A 16,154-nucleotide genomic window follows, 5' to 3' on the forward strand; every position below is an offset into this window, starting at 1 on the left:
ATAGCATTAGGAGATATACCCAATTTATATGACGAGTTAATGGGTGCAGCACACCAACATGGCACATGTATACACATGTAACAAACCTGCACGTTGTGCACATGTACCGTAGAACTTAAAGTATAATAAAAAAAGAAAAATATATATGCTAATAAATAGCAAATTAAAATTAAAGTGAGACTTTGACACTTACAAATTGGCTTGATAAAATGGGACCCCATGGATAATCAGTTAAAATATTTCACATGGCCCAATGTAAGTTACAACAGGGCCTCAAGGATTAAAACTTCTATAAAACCTAATTAATGAAGGGGTGATTATCCCTACTGCTTCTCCATTTGACAGCCCAATTGTGCCTGCTCTTGAATCTGAAGATGAAAATAAAGGGCACCTCATGCTGGATTACTACAGCCTTCATATTGTGGTTCCATCCATCAAGGCACCCACACCCAATATTATTAAAACTCCTGATTCTATTCAATAAACAACCAATAACTATTGTGCTTTTAATTATAAATTTGGCCATGTTTTGTTTTTTTTTTTTTTTTTTCTGAGATTGAGTCTTGCTCTGTCGCCCAGGCTAGAGTGCAGTGGCGCAATCTCGGCTCACTGCAACCTCTGCCTCCCAGGGTTCAAGTGATTCTATTGCCTCAGCCTCCCGAGTAGCTGGGATTACAGGTGCACGCCACCATGCCCGGCTAATTTTTTTTTTTTTTTTTTTAAGTACAGACAGGGTTTCAGCATGTTGGCCAGGCTGGTCTTGAACTCCTGATCTCAAGTGATCTGCCCGCCTCGGCCTCCCAAAGTGCTGGGATTACAGGCGTGAGCCACCACACCCGGCCTGGACAACACGCCCTGTTCAGTGCCTATTTCAACAGCCTCTCAGCTGCAGCTTGCCTCTCCCTCCAATGGGACACAACACACCTTTTCCAGGCTACTCAACAGATCTGTCATCACGTAGGATCTTTGCAAACAAGATCTTTACAACATCCACCTTCTCCAGGAACATAGGTATGCACTGCACCAATAATAGCCTTCCCCAAGGAAACTCTTGACATGGTCACTAATGGGAAGTAATTCCAGTACCTTTTAGTAATTTTTGGGTTCTGGTTGCAACATATTCCTGATTTACAAATTATAATTTAAATTAAAATCAACAAGCACTCCTATTAATGCCTCGAAGGAAAAAAAAAAGAAAACGGGGGAAAAAAATCAACTTTCTAAAAGGACCTCCTTCATGCTAGAGAGACTGGCAACTTTTTAAATGCCTGCTGGAGTCTCTGGATCACTTATGATGGTCATTAGCTGCCCCAGGCCCTCTAGGAGAGACACTGCCCCTCCTGACTTCCTGTTATTCACCAGTAAAACAAGTGACTGGCCATCTACTGGGCTCTCCTGGAAACAGATGATCTCACAGACCTGAGCCTGTGATCCTCCTATGCAGCTGCCCACTGTGCTCTGGGTCAGGGAAACAACCCTCCACAAGCTCTGCCTGGCCACTGAGGGTTCCTTAGGCCACGATGAAGCCAATCTCAGGCTCTCGGGTCTAATCTACCCGCAGGCGGCAGTGGCTTCCCCTGTCCTCAGTCCCTTGCCTGATGCCAGGGTGCTGAAGGAGGTCACTCCTCCCTCCCCCAGGTCCCCTGACTACCTGGAAAGCCCCTGGGATTAACTAAGTGAACAGTAATGGGAGTTCATAGACTGTGCAAAGGCCACTGCTGACCATCGTAAGTGATGGGGCTCAGCGGAATGCTGCTGCCTTCCATCCCTTAGCCAGGATGTCCCTAATAAAGGACAGGACCCAAGAAACAACATGCCTGGCCAAACTTCGGGCAGCTGTCTTAGCACCGGATGCCCGGGTCAACAAACCGTCCCACCTTCTTCATGGTTACGATAAACTATTGGGTCATTACCTAAAAATTGTCCCTTTCAAGGTGGGAGAAAAAAAAAAACCCTGGGAATCTCTTGTCTGACAGATACCCAAAATATAAAGCAAACTCCCACATCTCTCCATACACTAAAGGCCACAATACGAGGCCTTGCCAGGACACTACTTATTCCCTTCGGAGTTACAGACATTATTAGTAACCTAGATATATGTTTTACTTCTTTTTTGTCAATTTAATTTTTTTTAAGAGGCAGGGTCTTGCTACGTTGCCCAGGCTGGTCTCAAACTCCTGGGCTCAAGCAATCCTCCCACTTCGGCCTCCCAAACTGCTGGGATTACAGGGATGAGCCACTGTGCCCAGCCCATGTTTCATTTCTTAAAATACATAATGCTAGCGCCTCGAAAAATATATTCAATAGAACTTTCATTTCCCTAATAGGTCTCAGATAACTGGTTTCACTGAAAGACAGAAAAATGCCCTCAGATAACTACTTTTCAAATTCCAGTCCAAAAAACAAACTCCTGAAATTCTCTATCATGCTCTAGGGCTTAACTTATTTTCAATCTTGTCCCCATCCCACAAGGGCTGAAGGCCGAATAGAGGGTGCATAGTCTCCTGGGACTTACTAACATTAGATTGTCCCAAAGGCCCAGCAGCTGCTCATCTGATAGGGGACCCACCTGAACCTAAACTTTCACCAAAAGACAGAAACAAAAACACGTTGTCAGGTACAGCTACATATCATTCTGTTAACGGTTCATCTTACTAGGTGCTTTGTTGGTTTACAACCTGGAGGGCCACATCTACTTCAGTGGGTATTCACTTTAAAAGGATACCCTAGTGACATCCTAGATAACTTTATCCTAGCCCAAAATATCACTGCTGGAAACAACATTGCCTCCAGCAACACAGCCCTGACCCAAGACTGATGGTGGAGATGACTCCACCACTACACTAAAACCTCCACACAGTGATGCCCGTGGACTGCCTCTCCTAAAACACAAATGGACACAGAAGACTTTTTTCTTCCTGAACTGTCTGCTTAGCCCACGATCCTCGTAGAGTGCTTGCTTTCTGCTCATATGTGCACACCCACATACCCATGCCTGAAGGAAAATCTGGTAGCAGTTACTAAAATTAATGGAGATTACTGTTTTCCCCAAGAGGCACCTGCCTCATGGCAGTAAACTGCTTAACCCCAGGGAGGGGACCACCTACTCCCTGATGCCTTCTACTGAAGAAGGAATTCATGAATTTTACAAGTATAATCAAAGACAACCAAAAATTTTTACTTTTTCCTTCAAAAGCTAAGCTTAGCATAGCCCTTCCTCCTACCCCCCCCCACCCCGTAGTCTAAGAGAATACTAACTGCCTGTTTTTCCTTCTGTGCTCAGCCAGCCTTATCTGTACTTGCTAATTTCACATTCCTTGAGACTCAGTGAGTTCCTGTTTCACCTCCCTAGTGCAGCTGCAAAGTTACAAGGTTAATAGAGAAACATGGTTTCCCAGGGATGCGGAACATGTAGTATAGATAAATGTAAAAGACTGCTCAACTGCCTTTGTTCTCGCTTCTGTAAGTATGCTTCCTGCACCAGTAGCTCCCAGCCACTGACTGCTTAAAAGGTGGCTGCTTTCTTTGTCCAGGGCTCAGAATTTCCTGGACGCTAGTCCTACTGAGCCAGGTGATCACCTTTTAATAAAGACCTTTCCTGAACTCACTCTGTTCGGTCTCTCCTATCTTTGATTGTCCCGCAACACTACTACCCTTCCCACTTTCTACCTCGACCTCCAGCCTTGCCTCTCCAACCACAACCACTCCTGCCCCTTGGTCACACACAATACCACTAACCTTTACATATGCTTTACTAAATCATCAGCTCATACCCTCCAACATAACTGCCCTACATCCATTTTTAGGCCTGACGTAAGTTATTTGGAACCCAGTCGGACCCCATCACCTTTGGCTTACTTAAAACTTCCCCTCCCTGTGTGCTGTTTGTGACATAGCCTACTTGTTCCTCACCTCACTGACCCCAAACCCAACACACCCCACAGCTGCTGACCATAATGAAACCTATTGGCCAACACCAGTCACGTAAATCAGTTCTCTTCACTGTTCAGGCTACCCAATCCACAACCATGCTGGGAAAGCCTGAGGGATAAGGCCCATGGACCGTAACAAAGGCACAGTCCCACAGGTCCTCTCTGTCTCATTCCCCACCCACTGGTTGGCACCCGACTGTCTCCTGACTTCCCGTCAGGACCTCAAGGACAACCCTCTTTTCACAGATCTGTGAGGAATAAAATGCTTCTGCTACTTGATGTGTTTTGTTGTGTTGCCTTTTCTGTATCTAACCTGCCCAACACGCCAGAACATCTCTCCTCTTGGTCGGGACAGGGCTAGAATTTACAGCCACTCTCCAGAGACAGAGGCCTCAGGACCTAATTAGAGGAACATACTAAAAGGGGACATGGGATGGACACTGCACAAGGGAGCGTCGCCTGCTGGATACAGTTGCGGCATGGTGGTCAGCAGTGTGGGTGTGAGGGTATTGGAGGGTGCTCTGTCCATACCATGTGCCCAGAACACAGTCCTCAGGATACCACAAAACCCTGGCCCAGTCACTACCACCCTGTGGCCCTCCTAACACGGACGCCACATGCTCAAAGGACTCCCACTAGCAGAGGCACCCTCTGCACATATGCCGACTGGCTTGATGGCTTGTGTCCCTCATGACACAGACAATGTGCATGCCAGGATGCATGCTGCTGCATGACCTGTGCCCCAGAGGTTTGTTCCCAAAGGCCTCCAAACGTGAACACTGAAGTCCCAGGCCTTGCAAACAAAGTGGCATGCAAATTTCCCCTGCATAGCTGCCCATCACCATCAGTGTGAGTGTGCCCCAGAGGTGTGTTTGTCACAGCACTTCCAGGGCAGACATGAAGCAGTCCAAGCCTCATAGCTACAGTGGTGTCCTGACTCCCCCTACAGGCTGACCCACCCATTGCAGCTGGCCTTTGCCTTCAAACACTGCTTCAACCTTGCCTAAGGACTATGACCAACTCCAGCCTGAGTAACCCAGCAAATTTCACCATCCAGTGGGCTACAGCCACACTGTGGCCAAATACTCTAATATGATCCCAGAGATCCCACCTGCTGGCATTCATACCCTGGATAACACCCTTCTGTTGAGTGTATGCACGACCTCTGACTGTTTCTAACAGAAGAATAAGCAAAAATGAAGAGACTGCAGATGTAATTGAGGTCTCAAGTCAGTTGGGTTTTGTTTTGTTTTGTTTTTAGACAGGGTCTCACTCTGGTTGCCCAGGTTGGAGTGCAGTAGCGCAATCTTGGCTCACTGCAGCCTTCACCTCCCTGGTTCAAGCAATTTTCCGGCCTCAGTCTCCCAAGTAGCTGGGATTACAGGCACCCACCACCATGCCCGGCTAATTTTCGTATTTTTTTAGTAGAGTCGGGGTTTCACCATGTTGGCCAGGCTGGTCTTGAACTCCTGACCCGAAGTGATCCACCCACCTCGGCCTCCCAAAGTGTTGGGACTACAGGCGTTGAGCCACTGCACCTGGCCTACTTTTATCTTGATACACATATTGTACACATTACTGTTGCTGTAGGGCATGTATGTGCATAAAACTAGTATATACTGCCAACAGTTTTTGAAATTGGTTTGCCAATACACTCTCCAAAAAGCAGTATATGCACATCCTCAGCAACTTTATATCAGAACCCTCATCAATGATTTCACTACATGCGGCTAGCTCACTGGAACCCCTAAGTGCCAAACAGAGAAAATATATAGAATTTAAGTCTTCACTTAAAGTCATCAACGGGTTCTTGGAAACTGAGACTTTAAGCGAAATGACATACAACAAAGCGAATTTTTCACATGCTAATTGATATAAGCGAGTTAAGCTCCTATAGCATATTTCTGGTCACAAAAACGTCACTAAACTTCTAAATAAAGACCCCAAACGCTTCTAATATTAAATATTGAAATAAATGTGAGCTATATATACATTTAAGAAAGACTAATAAAAATAGGCTATTTATCCAATTTTTGATGAATTGGTGTTTGATGGCAGTTAACAGTGGTGGGTTAAATCAACAAATAAATGTTTCCAAAGCAAAAACTGTAAGGACCACCTCCTGCCACCAAGAAGCTCAAAAACAATAACAAATGGGGCCAGCTTGCTAAGTGGTACCATTTACCGTTGTACATTTGTATCATTATCAAATGTTTTAGGAATTTTTACTTTACAATAGTTTGTATTCATTCATTCATTCTCCAATCCACCTATTTCAGTTCCAGGATGAAAATGGCCAGAGCCCATCCTAACAGCTCAGGGCACATACACACACACATTCATAGTGGAATAATTTAGACATACCAATTAAGCTAACATGTGCATCTCTGGGATGTGGGAAGAAACCAGAGTACCCAGAGAAAATCCACGCAGACATGGGAAGAACATGCAGAATCTACAGAGTGGCCCTACAGGAATTCCATTTTTTTTCCCTCATTGATGTTATAATTAACAGACATTATTCTAAGATCTGTTGTATTTCCAGGCCATGTGGCCCCTTCACAGCTTTTTGGCAGCCCACATTGGCAGGTGAGTTTTCTGGTCATTCACTTACATGGAGTGTATCAAGCCAACCCCCTAGGTGTATGAGTGTCTATAAGGAGTCACACAGATGCTTACTCTGGACATTCCTTCAGGGAAACGAAGGACTAATTTAGGTAGGAGAAGGAACCCAAAAGTGAATTGAAAAAAACAACATTGAAAGAGGTTTTGTCTGTTTATGAATATACATATTTCCTGAGACTAATAATTAACATCAGTGAATTTTCATGGAGAGCTTATTTTTCAATGCTCAAGCACTGGTTCTCATTAATCCCTTGAATTAATTTCTTATTCATGTAATTAAAACACATTCATGCTTCTCCTATTTTCCCTTGACTTACATCATTTGTCAGATATCACTTACTTTGGCCAGGCACAGTGGCTTACACCTGTAATCCCAGCATTTTGGGAGGCCGAGGTGGGAGGATCACTTGAGGTCAGGAGTCTGAGACCAGACTGGCCAACATGGTGAAACCATCTCTACCAAAAAATATATATATATACAAAAATTAGACAGGCATGGTGGTGCACACTTGTAATCCCAGCTACTAGGGTGGCTGAGGCAGAAGGGTGGCTTGAAAACCCAAGAGGTGGAGGTTACAGTGTTACAGTGAGCCGAGATCCTGCCACTGCACTGGAGCCTGGGCAACAGCGAAACTCTGTCTCCAAAAAAAGATATGACTTACTTTTTCCTGTCATACATTTAAGATTAAATTATCCTATCACATTGTTTCCCCAATCAAAGAAAGAATACTGACTCTGTCAAACCTGGGAGTAAACTTTGATGCACTCCTCTGTCTCACCATAGAAATGGAGTCAGCCAATTCACAGAATGCTTTGCCCAGCTCTTATTTCCTTCCCCTTCAACATGGCTAAATCATACCATATTTTTGGTCTCAGCTTGAATATCACTCTTTTCTTAGCATTGCCTATTCCAAAGAAAAATAGAGAAAATAATTCTGTCCTCTACTTTACTTACAGACCCTCATCAATTTGTAATACACTTATTTGCTTGGTTACGTGGCAGCCTTCTCCACTAGTTTACAACCTCCCTAAGAACAGCCCTATGATGAATTTTTTTACTATGCCTTAATTAACCATTCAGACACTCATCCATTTACAGGATACACCAAGAAATGAAGGATACATTTAAACACGGCACAGAATACAATCAGAACTACCAAAATGTTTAACTTTCTGAAAGAACGAGTGACTCCGCAAAAAGACAATATAACGGACAGTGTCTGCTAGTTTTAAAGAGACTAAAAGACATGGACCTTGGATACATATTAGATCCCAAAACAATCAAAAGCATATATTGGAAAAAAGTGGAGAATTGTACCTTTTTACACGGGGTACATATTAACAACATTTTAAATTTTCTTGGTTCATAGTATTATAGTTTTAAAAGGACATGTCTTTATCTATAGGACACGTATTACCGCATTTAAACCTTAAGTGTCACGCCTGCAATGTTCAACTTACTTCAAAGCCTCCATTCCTCCTTCCTAAAAGCCCCCGTTTTGAAGCTCTGTGGGGAGGTACAGGCCTAGGAAGTTCAGATAAAAAGAATAGCTGAATATTCTTGCTTTTCTTCAGTAGAAAGACTCGTGGTCTACAAACGTTTATATTCACATAGAGAAATAAGTACAGCTTTATGTTTCTACCTGAATGTAGTGTGTCAAAAGTAAATACAGGACGCGCAAAGAGAAAAACAAATTCTCAGATAAAACAGGAGGAAGAAGCCCCCGAAACCAACTTTCACCCCAGTACTCACCCGGACGAGCTGGACTCGCCAGGTCCAGGAGATGAGGGGACGAAGGACCACAGTTAACCTGACTCGAACGACGAAAACTCGTTGTTTCTGGGGAAAAAAAAAAAAAAAAAAGTCACAAAGAATCGCTGTGGAGGAGTTTGAAGCGGCAATCACCGTGTTTGCAGAAATCGTGAAGAAGCGCCCTTAACACAGATCCCGAAACGGCTCCTGGCCCAGGGCCGTTGCAGTGACAGCTCGAGTGGCTTTTTGGAACTGGCGGCGCCAGAAGGACCCGCGCTGCCCCGGCGGACGCGAGCGGAGCCGGCAAGGCCTCTCTAAGGAGGCCCCTCGGCGGCCTGGGGCAAACTGGTACTTTCACCACCCCTTCCACCGCTGGCTCTCGCCCGTTATTCGACCTCGCTAAAGCTGTATTAACCCCTAACACCACCAGGAAAAAAACGGGTTTGGCTGCGCGGAGAAAACGCCGGAAAACACAGCAGCGCTCCACTGACGTCACTTCCGCCTCCAGCCTCTAATCGAGAGGAGCGCTCGGGGACTACAACCTCAGCCAAGCTGAACATCTTCAGGCAGAGAGATTATGGTTTACTCCCCAGTGGCTACGGAACCGCCTTGGAGGCCTTGGAGTCGGCTCAGCTTGAGGGATGCAAGCCAAAAGGGGCCCAGAGCACAAGGTTGAGGTCAGAACCAGGCCTGCGGACGGGGCTAACCCAGGGTGGGGTCGGTGGTGGTGTCAAAGTTAAAGGTGGGGGCTCCCCCACAGGATGCGCACAATGCTCACAAAAAGCTTTTATTCTCACTTCCTCCCACGTTCCTAGCACCCTCAAAATGATTCTTCCGTTGATAAACCCGCCAGTCCATGATATGGCCTATCTCCTCCATTCATTCAATCTAGTTTTAGTTTGTTTTTTGTTTTTTTGAGACAGGGTCTCACTGTGTAGTCCAGGCTGGCGTGCTGTGGGGCGAAACTCCTGGGCTCACGCGATCATCCCGCCTCAGTCTCTCGAGTAGCTGGGTCTACAGGCGCAGGGCACCACGCCCGGCTAATTTTTTTTTTTCCCCAGAAATGAGGTATGTTACCCAGGCTGATCTCAAACTCCTGGGCTCAAGCAATCATCCCGCCTCGGCCTCCCAAAAGGCGTGCACCACGGCGCCGGGCCCAGTTCAACTTCAGGCCAATATTTCCCCTTATTTCATTTATCTGGACGCCATGCTAAATTCTAATAGTTGATTCCTTTGTGTTTTCCATATGCTGATACTTTTTGTAAATGTTGATTTTTCTTCTTTGAATAATACATTATTTTCTGAGATCTTACCGTGAGTTCCAGGGCCTCCCGTACTGCGTTGTAAAATAGCACTGATAATCAGGCATTCACTTCTGCAGGAGTGATTCTAGTTTCTTCAGAAATCGTTTTTGCTGTGGTTTGTAGTGGGTGGCCTTTGTGGAGTTAATGAAGTTGTTTTGAACACTGTTTTACTAACATGAAGAACTGTTCATATACATACATTATCAAATATTTTATGAACCTATTGAATTGATAACTACTTTGCAGTTAATATTTCATCTAAAAAAGGATTTTCTTTTTTAAGTTTTCTCTCTTGCTTTAAGAAGTCTCCATAAACTCTACATTACATATAGATTTCCTAATTTTCTTCTGCAAATTATTACTTTAAAAACATTGAAATCTTTCATGCTCATGGGAATGTGTTTCAGCATGTGGTGTGGGATAGTGGATACAATATCTTTTTCCTCCAGAAACATGGCCAGTTATTGTAGTACCACATATTGATAAACTGTCCTTGATTTACTGATTTCAAATTCCATGTTTATTAAACTATAAATTCCTATGTATACCTGTATCTGATTCTAGACTCTATGCCAGTAATACATTTACTTATGCCAATATCAAGATCATAATCTTTTCATTCCAGTGGTTTTATATCAACTAATAATATTCCGTGGTAAAAAAATAATAATAATAATGGTAGCTTTTTTGTTTGTTTGTTTTTGAGACAGTCTTGCTCTGTCACCCAGGCTGGAATACAGTGATAAGATCTCGGCTCACTGCAACCTCTGCCTCCTGGGTTCTAGGGATTCTCCTTTCTCAGCCTCCCGAGTAGCTGGGATTACAGGCACGTGCCACCACGCTCAGCTAATTTTTATATATATTTTTTTTTTCTTTCAGTAGAGATGGGGTTTCACCATGTTGGCCAGGCTGGTCTCAAACTCCTGACCTCAGGTGATCTGCCCACCTCGGCCTCCGAAAGTGCTGGCGGGAGCCACTGCACCTGGCGGTAGCTGTTTTCATATCTTACTACCCTAAATGCTTAATAGACATTAAATTTTTATGCTCCCAATGATGTAGCTATTATCATGATTTTTCCGTTTTGGTTTTTAGACCAGCTTTATTGAGATACAATTCACATATAACAAACACAGTTCACCCACTTAAAGCTATATAATTCAATATTAGTACATTCACAGTGTTGTTCAAACATAATTTTGGAACATTTTCATCACACTAAAAGAAATCTTTGAATGGGAAAACCCATTTACCTCCTCTTTAAGCTCCAGGGAACCACAAACCTACTTTATCACTACAGATTTTTCTTTTGTAGACATTTCATATGGATATAATCATACAATTTTTTTATTTTTATTTTTGTATAGACAGGGTCTCACTATGTTGCACAGGCTGACTTCGAACTCCTGGGCTCAAGCAGTCCTGCCTCGGCCTCCAAAAGTGCTGGGATTATAGGCGTGAGCCACCATGCCCGGTCTAAAATCATACAATCTTTTGTGAATAACTTTTTTCACTTAGCCTGTTTTTCAAGGTTCATCTGTATTATAGCCTAGATCATTCTATTTTATTGCTGAATGATATTCCATTCTATGTATATACCATATATGATTTGTCTTCAGTTGATGGACATTTGGTTTGTTTCCACGTGGGGGTATTGTGATTAATGCTGCTATGAAAATTCACATATATCTTTTTGTGCGTATTGGCTTTTATTTTTTGTTTTGAGAAATCACAGCTCACTGCAGCCTTTACCTCCTAGGCTCAAGCAATCCTCCCACCTCAGCCTCCTGAGTACCTGAGACCACAGGCATAAGCCACCACACCCAGCTAATTTTTGTATTTTTTGTAAAGACAAGGTTTTGCCCAGGCTGGTCTCAAACTCCTAAGCTCAAGCAACCTGCCAGCCTCGGCCTCCACCAAGGCATAAGCCACCACGCCCAGCTGGTTTTTATTTCTCTAGAGTATATATCTGGGAATGGAATTGCTGAGCCATACAGTAACTATCTATTTAAGAATTTGAAGAACTACCACACTGTCTTTGAAAGGGGCTGTACTGTTTTACATTCCCACCAGAAATGTATGAGGGCTCCAACTTCTCTATGTCCCTGCTAACACTTTAGTCTTTTTCATGTTAACCGTGTTAGTGGTGTGAGGTGATATCTCATGATTTTGACTTGTATTTCCCTAAGACTAGTGATGTTGAGCATCCTTTAATGTGCTTTGTTAGCCATTTGTATGCTGCTTTGGAGAAATTTCTGTTCAAATCCTTTGCCTCTTTTAAAATTTGGTTTCTGGCCGGGCGCGGTGGCTTGTAATCCCAGCAATTTGGGAGGCCGAGGCAGACAGATCACTTGAGGCCAGGAGTTCAAGACCAGCCTGGCCAACATCGTAAAAGATACAAAAATCAGCCAGGTGTGGTGGCACACACCTGTAATCCCAGCTACTTGGGAGGCTGAGGCAGGAGAATCGCTTGAACCCAGGAGGAAGAGGTTGCAGTCAGCCAAGATTATGCCACTGCACTCCAGCCTGGGTGACAGAGCCAGACTCTGTTTCGGGAAGAAAAAAAAAAAAAGTCTGGGTGCAGTGGCTCACGCCTGTAATCCCAGCACTTTGGGAGGCCGAGGCAGGCAGATCACCTGAGGTTGGGAGTTCAAGACCAGCCTGACCAACATGGAGAAACCCTGTCTCTACTAAAAATACAAAAAGTAGCCAGGCATGGTGGCACATGCCTGTAATTTCAGCTATTCAGGAGGCCTTGGCAGGAGAATCGCTTGAACCCAGGAGGTGGAGGTTGTGGTGAGCTGAGATGGCGCCATTGCAATCCAGCCTGGGCAACAAGAGTGAAACTCTCTATCTTAAAAAAAAAAAAAAAATTTCATTGGGTTGCAAGAGTTCTTTATATATTCTGAAGAGAGGTCCTTACCATATATATGATTTACAAATATTTTATCTCAATGGATTTTCCTTCCCTTTCTTGATGGAATATTTTAGAATACTAAAGTATATAATATTGATAAGTGTCCTCTGAAGTACGAGTTTAATGTTGATAATTTTTTGTTTGCAATGTTTTTGATATGAAATTTTTTGTTTGCAATGTTTTTGCACCTAAGAAAACAGTACTAAATCCAGTATCATGAAACTTTCTCCCTATACTTCTGGGAATTATTGTAGATCTTACATGTTTAGGTCTTTGATCCATTGTCAGCTAACTTTTGTGGGGTTTTTTAATATTTTAATTTTTTAACTTAATCCTCAATGTGGTATCCGTTAACTTTTGTATGTGGTATAGTAGTAAAAGCCCAAATGCATTCTTTTGCAGTATGGTATCAATTTCTCCCAGAACTATTTGTTGAAAACATTCTTTTCATTCTTCATTGAATTACCCTGGCAGCCTTGTAGATCTGTTGACCATATATGTGAGGGCTTACTTCTGGACTCTCAATTCCATTCCATTAATCTACATGTTTATCCTTAAGCCAGTGCCACGTTGTTTTGATTACTACAATTTTGTAGCACTTTTTGAAATCCAAAAGCATTACTCCTTCAACTGTGTTCCTTTTTTTCAGGGCTGTTTGGCTATTTGTTCTTTCCATTTCTATATAAAGTTTATGATAAGCCTGTCAATTTCTGCTATGAAGCCAGTGCTAAATTAAAAAAAAAATCAATGGAACTTGCTAAAGCATAGTAAGGCAGACTTTATTCAGTACCATCACGTTAGGTATAGGGACCACTGCAATAGGATTTTGCAGTGGAGGTGACAGAGTAGGCTAACTCTGAATATTATAGCATGAGCAAATGGGAATTTATAGCCAAGTTAAAGAGTAAAGGTCAGTGAATGGAAAATTGCTAAGAGGAATATCAGGGGTATGGAGGACGGTGGATAAACTGACCTAACATGATGTCTGATCACTTTAGCCTATAATTGGTAGATAGTAGAGATTCAGGAACCTGATCAGCTATCAAGGGTGATCTGATACTGAGGGTAGTAGGTTCTTGTTGTACTGGCTTAGCAGGGTTCTTGCTAAAACTCAGTTTACAAAAGTGTACACATGGGCCTAAGAAAAGTTTAAGGAGCTTGACTATAGTTGAGTAAAGCAAAGACTCTGTCACCATCTGGAATTTCGATAGGGATTATGTTTAATCTATAGACCAACTTGGAGAGTACTGCCATCTTAAAAATAATATTAAGTATTCTTGGTCAGGTGTGGTGGCTCACGCCTATAATCCCAGCACTTTGAGAGGCCAAGATGGGCAGATCACTTGAGGTCAGGAGTTCAAGACCAGCCTGGCCAACATGGTAAAACCCCGTATCTACTAAAAACACAAAAATTAGTTGGGCATGGTGGCACATGCCAGTAATCCCAGCTACTCAGGAGACTGAGGCAGGAGAATTGCTTGAACCCAGAGGCAGAGGTTGCAATGAGCCGAGATTGCACCAGTGCATTCCAGCTTGGGCAACAGAGCAAGACTCCATCTCAAAAATAATAATAAGTATTCTAATCCATGAACATGGAGTGACTTTCCATTACTTTTAGTCTTCTTTATCAACATTTTGTAGTATTCAGTATGCAAGTCTCACACATCCTTTATCAAATTTATTCCCAAGTATTTTATTATTTTAATACTATAATAAATGGAATTGTTTTCTTTTCTTTTTTTTTTCTTTTGGAGATGAAGTTTCGCTCTTATTGCCCAGGCTGGAGTGCAATGGTGCCATCTCAGCTCACTGCAACCTCCGCCTCCTGGGTTCAAGCAATTCTTCTGCCTTAGCCTCCTGAGTAGCTGGGACTACAGGCATGCGCCACCATGCCCAGCTAATTTTTTTTTTGTATTTTTAGTAGAGACGGGGTTTCACTATGTTGGCCAGGCTGGTCTTGAGCTCCTGACCTCAGGCAATCCACCCGCTTTGGCCTCCCAAAGTGCTGGGATTACAGGCATGAGCCACCACGCCCAGCCAGAATTGTTTTCTTAATTTCATTTTTGGCTTGTGCCATGATAGTATACATAAATACAACTGAGTTTTCTATGTTGATCTTGTTACCTGTAACCTTGTTGAACTTGTTTATCAGTTTTAATAGTTTAGTGGATTCCTTAGGATTTCCTACATAAAAAATCACATCAGTGGATAAACTTCTCCATTCCATTCTGGATTCATTTTCCTTTCCTTGTTCACTTACTTTTTAAATTCCAAATGGATGTGGAATTTTTCATCTTCCCTCACAATACTTTCCTCTCTCTCAAATGTAGTAATTAGTTGTGTTGAAAACATTCCTGATAATAAGCCATTCTTGCAATCCTAAAGTAAAACCGGTCATAGGGTGCTATTTTTTCTCATAACTGGATGAATTTTGCTAGAAAGTGTATTTAGAAGATTTGCATATAAATGAGTTTTCTTTAAAATATCATTACCTAGGACTAATTTAATCTTACTAAGTACCACTAAATCTTATCATATTTGAGTGGATGCATTCACTTATTTGATTCTTACAATACCAAATCAGGCAGCTTATTACAAAATTCATCCACAGTTTACAGAAGATCAGACTGAGGCAAGAGAGGCCATTCAACTTCTACAAAATTACATAGCCAGCAAGAGGCAGAGGCAAGACATGTACTCTAGCAGTCTGACTCTATTCTATACTTCACTTTGCTCTATGACCAGTACAGCTTTAAAAGTTTCCTCACATTTTCAAATATGTTGACCTCTGTGAAATACTCTGAGATATTTCTTGTTTTCTTTTTTTTTGAGACAGAGTCTACTCCATCACCAAAGCTGGAGTGGTGCAATTTCAGCTCAATGCAGCCTCCGCCTCCTGGGTTCAAGTGATTATTGTGCCTCAGCCTCCCAAGTAACTGGAATTACAGGCGTGCATCACCAAGCAGGGCTAATTTTTGTATTTTTAGTGGAGACAGTGTTTCACCATGTTGCTCAGGCTGGTCTCAAACTCCTGAACTCAGAGTGATCCGCTTGCCTCAGCCTCCCAATGTGCTGGGATTATAGACATGAGCCACCATACCTGGCCTGAGATATTTAATTTCATGTCCACCTGGCTGAAATTAGTATATATTTGGAGGACCAACTCCCCTTACCTAAAATTAATGTTTCAGTACGTCAACCCCTATCCTTTTCTCTTGTTTTCTCTTCATTAAGATAAAAGTCCCAGCCACGTATGTGGCTCATGCCTGTAATCCCATCACTTTGGGAGGCCAAGGCGGGTGGATCACGAGGTCAGGAGATCGAGACCATCTTGGCTAACACAGTGAAACCCCGTCTCTACTAAAAATACAAAAAATTAGCCGGGCGTGGTGGTGCATGCCTGTAATCCCAGCTACTTGGGAAGCTGAGGCAGGAGAATTGCATGAACCCAGGAGGTGGAGGCTGCAGTGAGCTGAGATTGTGCCACTGCACTCCAGCCTGGGCAATAGGGCGAGAGTCTCTCAAAAAAAAAAAAAGAAAGAAAAGGAGATATAAGTCCCTTAAGGAGGCCAGGTGCAGTGGCTCACGCCTGTAATCCCAGCACTTTGGGAGGCTGAGGTGGGCGG

The 16,154-nt window shown here is 43.1% G+C and overlaps 1 protein-coding gene across 3 annotated transcripts in view; it reads right to left on the reverse strand.

Moving 5' to 3' along the window:
- Positions 1–8,768, reverse strand: part of ZNF266 (zinc finger protein 266) — a 29,190-nt gene extending 20,422 nt beyond the window's left edge. For 2 of the 3 annotated variants that reach the window (XM_032169578.2, XM_032169577.2), the window contains exon 1: positions 8,311–8,768. The gene's annotated coding sequence lies outside the window, so the exon portion shown is untranslated. Of the gene's footprint in view, positions 1–8,018; positions 8,083–8,310 lie in introns of all 3 variants that reach the window. The other variant, XM_058426073.1, reaches the window with a different exon arrangement.
- Between the last annotated feature and the right edge of the window lie 7,386 nt (positions 8,769–16,154).

Source organism: Hylobates moloch, unplaced genomic scaffold (genome assembly GCF_009828535.3).
Source record: "Hylobates moloch isolate HMO894 unplaced genomic scaffold, HMol_V3 SCAFFOLD_12, whole genome shotgun sequence".
Taxonomy (NCBI): domain Eukaryota; kingdom Metazoa; phylum Chordata; class Mammalia; order Primates; family Hylobatidae; genus Hylobates; species Hylobates moloch.